At 42.1% G+C, this 11,601-nt stretch overlaps 1 protein-coding gene across 3 annotated transcripts in view; it reads right to left on the minus strand.

Moving 5' to 3' along the window:
* Positions 1-11,601, minus strand: part of cdon (cell adhesion associated, oncogene regulated) — a 157,001-nt gene that overhangs the window by 76,975 nt on the left and 68,425 nt on the right. Inside the window, exon 3 of one of the 3 annotated variants that reach the window (XM_048615526.1) lies at positions 1,456-1,516. The exons of the other annotated variants lie outside the window; for them this stretch is intronic. The gene's annotated coding sequence lies outside the window, so the exon portion shown is untranslated. The remainder of the gene's footprint in view (positions 1-1,455; positions 1,517-11,601) is intronic. 3 annotated transcript variants of the gene reach the window in all.

The following is an 11,601-nucleotide window of genomic DNA, read 5'->3' on the forward strand; positions in this document are numbered from 1 at the left end:
CTGCAGAAGGATTTGGGCAGGTTAGTAGTGTGGGCAAAGATGTGGCAGAGTACAACGTGGGACAGTGAGGTCAAGCACTTTGATAGGAAGAGTAGAGGTACGGACTATTTTCTAAATAGGTGAAAATTCAGAAGTCTGAAGTGCAAAGAGACTTGGGAGTTCTATTCCAGAATTCTCTCAAGTTAAACTTGCAGGTTGAGTCAGTAGTTAGGAAAGCAAATGCAACTTTGGCATTTATTTTGAGAGGACTTGAATATAAAAGCAGGGGTGTACTTCTGAGGCGCTAAAAGGCTCTGGTCAGGCCACATTTGGAGTACTGTGCACAGTTTCAGGCCCCATATCTCAGGAAGGATGTGCTGGCCCTGGAGCGGGTTCAGAGGAGGTTCACAAGAATAGCCCCAGGAATTAAAAACTTAACATATGAGGAACATTTGAGGACTCTGGGTCTATACTCCTTGGAGTTTAGAAGGATGAGGGGGGATCTAATTGAAACTTAGAATACTGAATGGCTTGGACAGGGAGGATGTTAGGAAGATGTTTCCATTGATAGGACAGACTAGGACCTGAGGGCACAGCCTTAGAGTAAAGGGAAGACCTTTTAGAATAGAGATAAGGGGAAACTTCTTCAACCAGAGAGTGGTGAAACTATGGAATTCGCTGTCACAGAGGCCAGGTCATGGAGTATACTTAAGACGGAGATAGATAGGTTCTTGATCCACTTGACTATCAAGGGTTACGGGGAGAATGCGGTTGAGAAACTTATCAGCCATGATTGAATGGCGGAGCAGACTCAATGGGCTCAATGGTCTAATTTCTGCTCTATGTCTTATGGTCTCTCAGCCTACTGGCATTGAAAAATGGCAGTCCTTTCCTTTAACAGTGGTATTTACTTCACTAGACATGAAATATTACGGTTTCAGGAATGTCAGAGCATCAAAATAAAACATCATAGTAAAACTGTAAATTAATAAATCCCTGGCCCTTGCTTTAACATGCAAGATATTGTAGCACATTGATAATAATTGTTGAATAGATCTGCCAAAGTTGGAGAAAAGTATGGTGGACTGCTTCCAACAACAGTGAGGGAACTGCTACATCTCTAAAAATGATTCTCAAGGAGTTATTTACAATGGAAGTGCTGTAACTGTTATATAGGCAAGTACAGAAAGGCGCTATTAATAGGACTGACAAATTTATTGGTTTTCATGATCATGGGCGAGGAAGAAATCTTGTTAGGACACTGAAAGGATGATGGCTCATGGGATCGCTAGCATTCACGTGAACAGAAAAACACGACCTTATCATCTCTTCTGAGAAATGCCATCTCTATTATTGTATCATGCAGAACAGTGGCTAAAATTAAACACATTTTTTGGAGGGGGATTGAATCCACAATTTTTAGACAACAGTGCTCTGAAGTCAAATCAGTCAAGCTGACTGCTTTATATTGCTGACCTTAATAGTAAGGAGAGTTCTAAATTCCAGCATCAATTACCAATCGGAACTTGATGTGAACCTACGAAGGAAAAGATATTATTTCAAATGTCAGGTAATGTTACTCGAAACAAACAGAGGCACTCAGGCTGCAACAGGAATACAACTACACATTTGGGGAATTCAATTTCACGCGTGGCTTAAATGCAGATATGAAACCATTCTCACAGAATAGTTCAGCTGCAGTATAACACCAGTTTTAAATTAAGATACTGAACCATGTTCTGATGATGTGACTTCAAAGATCCTATCCTAACTTTCAAAAATCCCTTAATGGAATCATCCCACCATACCAATATGTCCCCAGATGCACCTGCCAAGTCTGACACACAATTCTTACCCTATACTCTTGCCCCCAACATCAGCAGCAACTTTTCTCCATTATGATGATTCTGCACACTTGAATTCAATGCCCAGTACACTCGACTATTTTAAAATGGAATCAAAGCTTCCTCAATCCTGTCCCATTAAACACGCAAAGAACAGGGACAGCACAGGGCCAGCTCTCTGCACTCTTTTTAAACTTAAAGTAAAGCTCCCTCGTCATTGTATCTAACCACATTGGCGTATCTGTCCTGGGAGTGCTTGATGGGGACTGAGTAAAGCTCCCAATATTCTTTTAAACAGAACATCAAACTGCCTCTACAGGGGCACTCTGTCAAAATAAACACAAATTAGCAGTTTAACGGAATATTATACAATGAAACAGAAACTGAGTAAACTAAATTAAAATTTTCTAATGCAATGATGCATCCCAAACCCTGCAGCACCTACTGGTCTCTAAAGGCATCTACCAGATCGGCGAGCATTGCATACTTCCTCTACAGGCACATCCCACTGCAGATGTAACAACAAAAGAAGGGCAGATAGTCAGGAACAATGACCACCTCCATGGCCTGCTGCCTGGACCTGTTAAGTCCACTGTGGCCAGGCCTAGGAGCAGATCGAAGAGATGACACTCTGACCTGTCTGCTCCTCCTGGCACGAGGTGTCCATAGATCAAGAGCCTGGGGTTGAAGTATAACCAAAATTTAAGAAGCAGCCCATTCAAAAAATTAAAAAAGGGGTAGCAAACTGAAACACTGAATATGAAACACCTTTTTTCTCAGGGTCACAAAAATTACACATGGCCTGGCATCCAGCAAACTTACTTTAGCTTATAATTACACAGGACTGCTGCACGTAACACTCTCCATCCCTGATTAAAAAGGTGAGGACCCTGTTGCAGAAGGCAATCCAATGGGGATCTCTGTCGTTTGAGGGCAAAATGTTACGCCAAGCCATATCCCAGTGGCAGACTAAGGAGGGGAAGTGGAGAGTGTGCAGCAGTAGCCCGTACAAGGAATGCCTCCATGCCATTCCAAAAGTACAGGGAGGTTTTCCCTGCGAGATGGCTCAGACCATGGGGTCCTGCATCCCGGAGGAGGCTCTGGCATGTTGAGCCAACATCAAGTTCTGGACACACAGGGATGACTTCGTCCTAAGGCCCACCACATGCCTGAGATGCCTTGATTTCACATGAGGCATTAGGGTCGAGTAACTTGTCCATCAGGCTCTGAATGGCTCAGGTTGCAAACTGGATGTTGCCCGACGTTGCATCAGCGTCATCCAGCATATCCCCAAATCTGGTCAGTCTAAGGTGCTGAACTCTTCCTTCTGTCAGCCAGCAGAAACCATGCTGATGGAGGAATCTGCTCCTGAGCCGCCACTCCTGCAGGGACAGTGCTCAGTCATGAGCTGAACATATCCCAAACTTTGATCAAGTTCAAGTAACAAGCAATTCCTGGAATTGCAGGACTACTCCGTAAATAGGAACTACATATTGTAATTGAAGCTGTGCACCTGAAGGGGGAAAAAGGCATCAGGGCACCTTGGAGGAGGCTCAACAGAAAGGGCAGGGTTTGAAGGCAGGAAGTCGTAACTTGGGTGCAGAAGCACACCAGCGCCTTAGCACTCTCAAGTGGGAGTCTCAGAACCTCAGCAGTGATGCAGCGTTGTCTTTTGCCCCAGAAAAACTCAATGCGTTTGTGACAAATCCCAGAGGAAGGAACAAAGTGACCAGCCACTACCACAGCATGGCAGCAACCAGCTGGTTTATGACCAACACTCGCCCCCTGAAAGATAATACTCAGACCAGTTGTGACCAGTGCCCTAAACCTAGGGGGAGGCGATGGCCGAGTGGTATTGTCGCTGGACTGTTAATTCAGAGACCCAGATAATGTTCTGGGGACCTGGGTTCGAATCCAGCCATGGCAGATGGTGGAATTTGAATTCAATAAGTATCTGGAATTAAGAATCTAACGATGACCATGAATCCATTGTCGATTGCCGAAAAAACCCATCTGGTTCACTAATGCCCTTCAGGGAAGGAAACTGCCATCCTTACCTGGTCTGGCCTACATGTGAGTCCAGACTCTTAACCACCATCTGGGCAATCAGGGATGGGCAATAAATGCTGCCTAGCCAGCGATGCCCTCATCCCATGAATGAATAAAGAGTAAAAAAAGCAGTCACCTTGGATTCCAATTCTTGTCAATTTACTGACCAGGAATCCATGGCATCTCTCTTAGACGTGAGTGGTACTCCATTGAAGCAACTGAGCTTCCCTGTCAGCTGGAAACTGGAGTAAGAAACGTGCCACTGACATGAGGCAAAAGGACCATACCTTGCCTCGCTCCGCACCGAGCCAGACCCGACAGTTGCTTCCACGCGAGGCACAGGAATGTCTCCACGCAGAGAGCATACAACTGGCTAGATGGGGACAGCCTTGATGCACTCCCTCCTGAAATGCAGTGGCACCATCAGGGACCCACTAACCTTCACTAGACACTCTGCGACAGTGTAGGGAGGTTGGATCTGGGTGACAAAATGCCTCCTGAACTTAAAAACATACAAAATGCCATGCAGACAATTGCGATCCACCCTGCTGAACGCTTTTTCCTTGATCAAGGATTAGAAGGGCATGAGACATAGCAGCCCTCTGAGAAAGATGGATCACGTCCCAAACCAGGTGGATGTTATCATGAATGCTCCAATCCAGGACGGTGTAGCACTGGTCTGGGTGGATCATGCAGTCCAGCACTGTGCCGAGGTGTAAAGAACTTGCCCTGGCAAGGATTTACAGTCTACAGTGAGGATGGAGACTGAACCAGCTCTTTATCAGATGGAGATCTCCTCTCATGCGCAAGAAAGCAATGACAGCCCTGCACCAAGAAAGGGGCATCTCTCTGCTCACGATGCATTCCCCCAGAACCTGCAGTAGTTGCCTCCCTGGACATCCCAGAACACCTGGGGAACTCAATGGGCAGCTTGCCCAGCCCTGGGGACTTACTCCTGGGCAGCTAATCAAAGATGCCAGTCAGTTTCTCCAGGTTCAAAGGGGCAGCCATCTGTATCCTATTTTTAAAAAAGCTCAAAACCCTTCTCCTCATCCAGGCCTTGATATATCACCCTCCAATCACGCCAACCTTTTGTTTCAATGTCCCCTGTTTGGCATCCTTTGGTTTAGCCTAGCTTCTATTTTTTTTTAACCAGGTGGTGTTACTAAGCCCACTGTGGTCTTCAAAGACAGCTCAATAATAGAAAAATGCAATTTACTCCAAAAGGCAAGAACCATCAAGTTGCTACTACTTGCCACGAAGCAGTTATTTATTCTGGCATGCTGTCAGACTGAGATTTTGGGCTGAAATAATAATAAACAGAATAACAATATGATTTTTCTAACTGAAGGCTTTGTCTACTTTTACCCCGTCCCCTCACCTCCAATCCATTGGGAATGATCACTGCTGAAATCTTAGCATAGTTGCTACCCACCCGCAATATTGGCTTCTGATCTGTAAATCTGCCCTGCCAGGAACACCAGATAAATTCTGAAACACTGAAAAACTAACAATAGTATGGAACTGTATCCAAGTGAAAGGACTCCATATAAACGTGAAACAAAATTCCAGCATACAATTCCCTTCAACTCCATTGCATAGAAATCCCAGCAGGATCTATTCTGCAGTAGCTGTGTTTATTTAGCCACAAATGCACTTAAACATTCAGCAAGACATCTGGCCTCAGCGTGTACACATTCACCCAGGGATGTCAGTTCACAGCAAATAATGTATTGATACGTGCAGCATAACTGAAGCAAAGGCAAGCTGAACCATCTTATGCCAGCAATCGTTGTACTTGGTGTGGGAAATGACAATATATTCACAGAAAAATAAATATAGCTACAAGGACCTATCCATTAGAAATTATGAAACAAAAAAAAGGAAAAGGCAGATGCTCTGACCATCACTTTTCAATTCTCAATGGCTGAAGATGTGGTGATGACAATGTATCCTTTAAAACTGAAGTAATTAAAGCCAAACATTAGTAGTTCACAAATTAGTGGATAAAAATTTGACAAATTGCAAAAAATGTTATAAATGCATGGATTAATTAAAGGACAAGATAGATTTGTTATGGGAAGGGCATGTTTGACTGATATCGTTGAGGTTTTTGAGGAAGAAACAAGCAGGGTTGATGAGGATACCAGTTTTGACGTAATCAACATAGATTTTAGCAAAGTTTCTGACAAGATCCAGCATAACAAAATGGTCTGAAAATGTAAAATTCATGCGATCGGGGAAGTGATGGGTTGGATCCAAGATAAACTCACTTTCAAGCAGCAAAGGATTATTAGTTGCTGTGTGCTTTTGTGACTGGAGGGCTGTTTCTAGAGGGGTTCCACAGGGTTCAGTACTCAGTACTGGGTCCATTGCTATTATGGCGTTTATCCTAAAAATAAAAAAAACTACAGACTACAGGAAGACACCAAGTCTAGTCAGGTGGGCCAAAAAGTGGCAAATAAAATTCAATTTAGAGGTTAAAGGTAATGCATCTGGGAGGAAAAACAAGGGAACACAAGAAAATGGTTGGATTTGGAGAAGGTTGGAGCAACAAATCCCTTAACGTCGCAGAATAGGTAGATCAGGTGGCCAAGAATAGGCCAAATATAGGATAGAACTTAAGGGATATTTGCTTTTATTGCCCAGATCTGGAACATGAAGAGTAGGGAAGTTATGCAATATTGTGTACAACACTAGTTAGACTACATATGAGGAGAATTTAATTGCTGTAAATCTCTTCTCTATCCTATAGTGCAATGTTACCAGAAATGGAAAATTTTTGTTAATGTTTAAGACTGAATAAGCTGGGGTTGTTTTCTTTCGAGCAGAGGAGAACGAGGGGAATTTAATCAAAGGAAATTATAAAAGGGCCAGTCTAGATAGCGAGGATAGGAGGACTTACTTGTTACTGTTCACTGGCTACAGGCTGTAGCCAGTGGGCCTAAATTTAAACTAATTGGTAGAAGGATTGCCGACTGTTTGCATGTGTCTGTGTGCGTGCACATGTGTATGTGTGTATCATGTATTAAGAAACAAGACAAGTCTGGACAGCTCATTTTCAGCTAGATAGGACACAAGGAGTTAAATGGCCTCCTTCTATGCCTGAACCGTTCCAGGTTTTGTACAAGTTGCAAGCTTCAACTACAGAATATCACTAGGGTTGAATACCTGGTTGGGGTGGGGGCAACATAACAACAGTAAGGCAATTTTAACTTCACGCCACATGACTGACAATTTTGGTAAGAAGGCAAGACTGAGAGGGGCAAACAGTTCAGGTCCCTGGAGAACATAAACTGTAGTAGGAGGCACAGTAAGGACCCTCATACCAACAGCAGGAATGTATGGAGAAGAAAAAGACCAGAGTATTATATTACATTGCAGTTGCATTAATTTCCAGCTTTATCTGACTTTTATAGCACAATTGATGGAGAAGGAATGCTCACCAAATTTAACACAGCATTTGTTTCACAAAGCCTCTAAAAATCCCACTATCTTGTATATACCAATAGGTTCAGAACAAACATTAAAAACAAGAAACATACAAACTAAATGCATGTTTCTGATCTCCAACAGCCTCAGGCCACTAAAATGTTTGAAGAGACAAACACACGAGATCAACTTCCCTTTTCCTCAGGTTATTTTTTTATTAAAAAACTGGTAATAGCTTCTTTTAGTAATTGCTTTTCCCTGAAAGTTTTACAAAACAAAAATTACAAGAACCAAGATAGCCAAGTGTGAATTATCTGTCACTTGACACCCTTCAAATGGATTTACTCAAACAAATCAGATCTCATTAAAAAAAAAGGCCCATGCACAAGTTTTTTCTTAAAATCTAATGCCCATTTGCTGTTGAACTGTGCTGCATGTGACACACTTCAATCTCAGAAGCTTGCTCAGAATTTAGCCTGACTCTGACAGGCTCTATCCCCTTTGGAGAGGCTTGTTAATGTGGGTTTTTTTCCTTCCCCTTTATTTCCTCCCAGTGAGTTTAATAATCTAGGTTCCACATGGTCTGTTTGATGGAATGTCAGGAGACTTGAACAGCTCCCTCTCTCTCTCTTTCCCTTATTTTTTCATTTCCTCCCAATTTCAAACAGACTGTTTGGCTCCAAAAGCCTCACAAACACTGGCATTCTGTACCCAGCTGCCTTTTTTAATATTATCAATGTCAGTAAGGATTAGCTGAAGCCAGACTTCAGTCAAAGTTTAAAAAAAAACTTAATTGTAACCAAGAATATTTAATGGGAATGGAATCAGTTGGTTTGACACTGCCCTTTCACCTCTCAGACTGAGGGCCCAGATGGGGGTATGAAAATCTCCACTCATCGACATCCGGAGGAAAAGTGTGGGAAGCTGAATAATGGTTCATAACAGACAGTGGCACACCGCAGGTCAACCTGGCACTAAGGAACAATAGAGATAGTGGCGAAAAGCAGCACAAGGCAGCTTTGTGCATGGAACAAAAATTGCAGTTATGCATACAAGAATTGTCATCTCTATTTCAATATATTCCAGAATGTTTTGCCATAAGAACACCCCTCCCCCCATTCCCTCAAAACTGTCATCTGTAGCCAAACATACCAACATTGGGGTGCATCGCCTTTCTACTCCACTGGAATGTAAACAAACCTATTCACGAATTGGCTTTTTAAATAGTCTTTTAACTCTGCTAAACATCTTCTTGTGAGCTGTTTGTGACAGATTCTTTAATTTCTGAAGACACCAGGGCAAACAACTTAAATGAAAATCTATGGCATTAAGTTCCTTTGGCTGTCCTGTTATCGACAGGGGTCACAAACAAGACTTGAATCCTCTTGGAAGCGAGTCAAGCTGAGATGAGAAAAATTTGGCCTGTGGTGTACATGCTGATCTCGTGTCCCTCACAGCAGTCAATTTCAGAGCTTCACCATGTGGGTCCTGACAGCAAGCCCTAGTTTTGCTTTTTCCAAACATCACTGATGTAGCAAAATTGATGAACACCAAAAGAGAATGAACTAGGACATGTCTGCAGACTGTGGATATGAATTGGAATGTTAGCACAACATGTCTAAATACACCAACTCCAAAGCAGTGAAAGCAATTTTACTTGTTACTTGTGAACTGAACACTACCTAAAATACAAGGCATTAGAGTTAATAGATTCACGTGGGAATTAGAACAAGAGCACTGAGACTGTGGCTGAAGATAAAAGCCCAAAACTACAGTACTAATTCATGGTATGTAGGAGCTGGCTGGTAGGCTGAATGGCCTTTTGTTGCTCCACTGTTTATTTTATTTCTGTATACCACACACAGTTCTCCTTTAAATTGCACTGGTACATGGTGAACTGTGACATGATTCAGGTTCAAAGAATAACATGGATAAGAACTATTTTTCATGGAGTAATCCGTTATCACAAGTATAAAGTTAAGAAGCCGCAAACAAGGCTCAAGGTTAGTAAATATAAAATTTCTAAGAAGCAATGGATGTGTGGAATAGGATTACACAACATTCAGTTAATTCTATGTGGATTAATAGCTTTTAAAATGAATCCTACATAAAGAAGGCTTCAGAATAAATCCCTCAACGCAGGGAATATTTTTGGTCTTCAGAATTAAACTTTGAAAGCTGCATTGGTGCAAACTAAAGAGCAATAAAGTCAGTATTTTAAATGCACTTTCCTACAATTTGCATACATCTCAAAATTGCTTCAACTAATGGTTCTAATTAATGTCCTAATTTTAGTTTTATCCATGAGGTAACAACCTTTTCCAAAATTCCAGCTCACAGCATTCAATTAGAACAAAACAACAAGAAAAACATTGGAAAGTTTTCCTTTACACTCCCACCATGGAAGAATTCATGCTAACAGTGCATACTTGAAGATTAAATTAAGAGCAGATAACTTCCCAGTTATGTGGGCCTCTTGACATTTTATCTAGCACAAATGAAAAATTGGTTGAGTTGTGAAATGAATATACCATTCGCCATACACAATACTCCATTATGAATTTCTGATTTAGATACATTTAATTAACCTGCCAGACAATGACTGAACTTGACCCTGGACCTTCTGGATGCTACCACTATGTCAGAAGGCACTTCCAATTCCAAAATGGGCAAAACTGGAAGGCTAGGTGTTTTCTAATTAACCTATTCAGAGGTGTTATTAATCATCTCTGGACAAGGTATGACTTGAACCCAGGCCTCCTGGTACCACTGTACCGCAAGGGTCCCAGCAAAATTGGAAAGTTACCTCAAGAAGTTTAACAGATGTAACCTGCCTGAGTTCAGGGGATGCACATGTAGTTTCAACTGCCCAAACCCCTGCTGTCTGCTGATCTCAACCAAGAGAGTGGCAGTGCTGCAATTGGTCTTATAATCTTGATATCTCTACTGGAGAGTGTGCACATACTTACAGAATTGATTTTAAAACCACTTGCTAGCTTTTGCTGTACATGGCACACAAGAAGAATGGTTGGAGACAACACAGTGTGGAGCTGGAGGAATGTAGCAGGTCAGGCAGCATCAGAGGAGCAGGAAAGTTGACTTTTCGGGTCGGTCAGAAGAAGGGCCCTGACCTGAAATGTCAACTTTCTTGCTCCTTTGATGCCGCTTGACCTGCTGTGTTCCTCCAGCTCCCCACTGCGTTGTTTCCGACATCTACAGTTCTTGCTGTCTCCAAGAAGATTGGTATTTTTAACCAAGTAACCAAAGAGTGACAGAAAAAGAATTTAACATAAACATGCCAATGTTTTAGTTAACTACACAGGATTTTCTCAATCATCAATCCGTTACAAAGTAAGGGTGCATGGCAAAACTAACACTTCACCATTGGAACTATACTTGTCCTCTGTTCCTATCTAACAAACATCTGCACTGGGAGTGCACGATTGCTAACTTTACCTTTACTAAACATGTATCTTTCACACAACTCCAAATAGTCAGTTACTTAACTACACTGACAGGCACATGGGTAAAGCAAGTGCATCTGTGTAGGGAAGTGGTGGGGAAGCAACATGAGCCGTCTCATCTCTTTTATCAAAGAAATCAAACACAAACAATCCTTGCAATTCTGACATCGTAAACGTTAATGCCGAATGACAAAAGCGGAGGAAAGCATGGGTACGCAGTGAAAGGCTCAATTGGGATCAGCTGTTTTTTGTTGATCCCACTTCAATTTCCAACCTTCGTATAAATTATGTAATGTTGCATGATGTCCCATTGCCTGAAAGAAGGAAGAACTGCAATGCTTAGTCCAAACACATTGCTGTGAGACACTCGTTCAAACAAACACACAAATTAGCAGCGGTAGTCCACTCAGCCCCTCATTCCTGTTCTGTCTCCACATTCTTGCCGATTCACATTAAACTTTCATCCAGTTACCCATCAAGAACTGATTTACAAATAAGAACCGAAAGAACTGTGGATGCTGGAAAAACTCAGCAATTCTGGCAGCATCTGCGAAGAAAAATCAGAGTTAACATTTCGGGTTTGGTGACCCTTCCTAAGAACTGATTTACCCCGACCTAAAAATATTCAATCCCTGCTTCTACTGCCTTTTGAGCATTTCAAAAACTCAAGTCCTTGAGGAAAAATATGAACTAGATAAAGTGTTCTAGATTTTCACATGATAGAAAACATCCTTTCCACATTTTAACACTTTTCAGGACTAGCTCAAGATATAGATTACATAATGTTGAGGAGCCCTCTGGGCAAATTACTGTGCCTCACCTTAAACATTGAC

This window comes from Rhincodon typus, chromosome 32, assembly GCF_021869965.1.
Source record: "Rhincodon typus isolate 14 chromosome 32, sRhiTyp1.1, whole genome shotgun sequence".
Taxonomy (NCBI): domain Eukaryota; kingdom Metazoa; phylum Chordata; class Chondrichthyes; order Orectolobiformes; family Rhincodontidae; genus Rhincodon; species Rhincodon typus.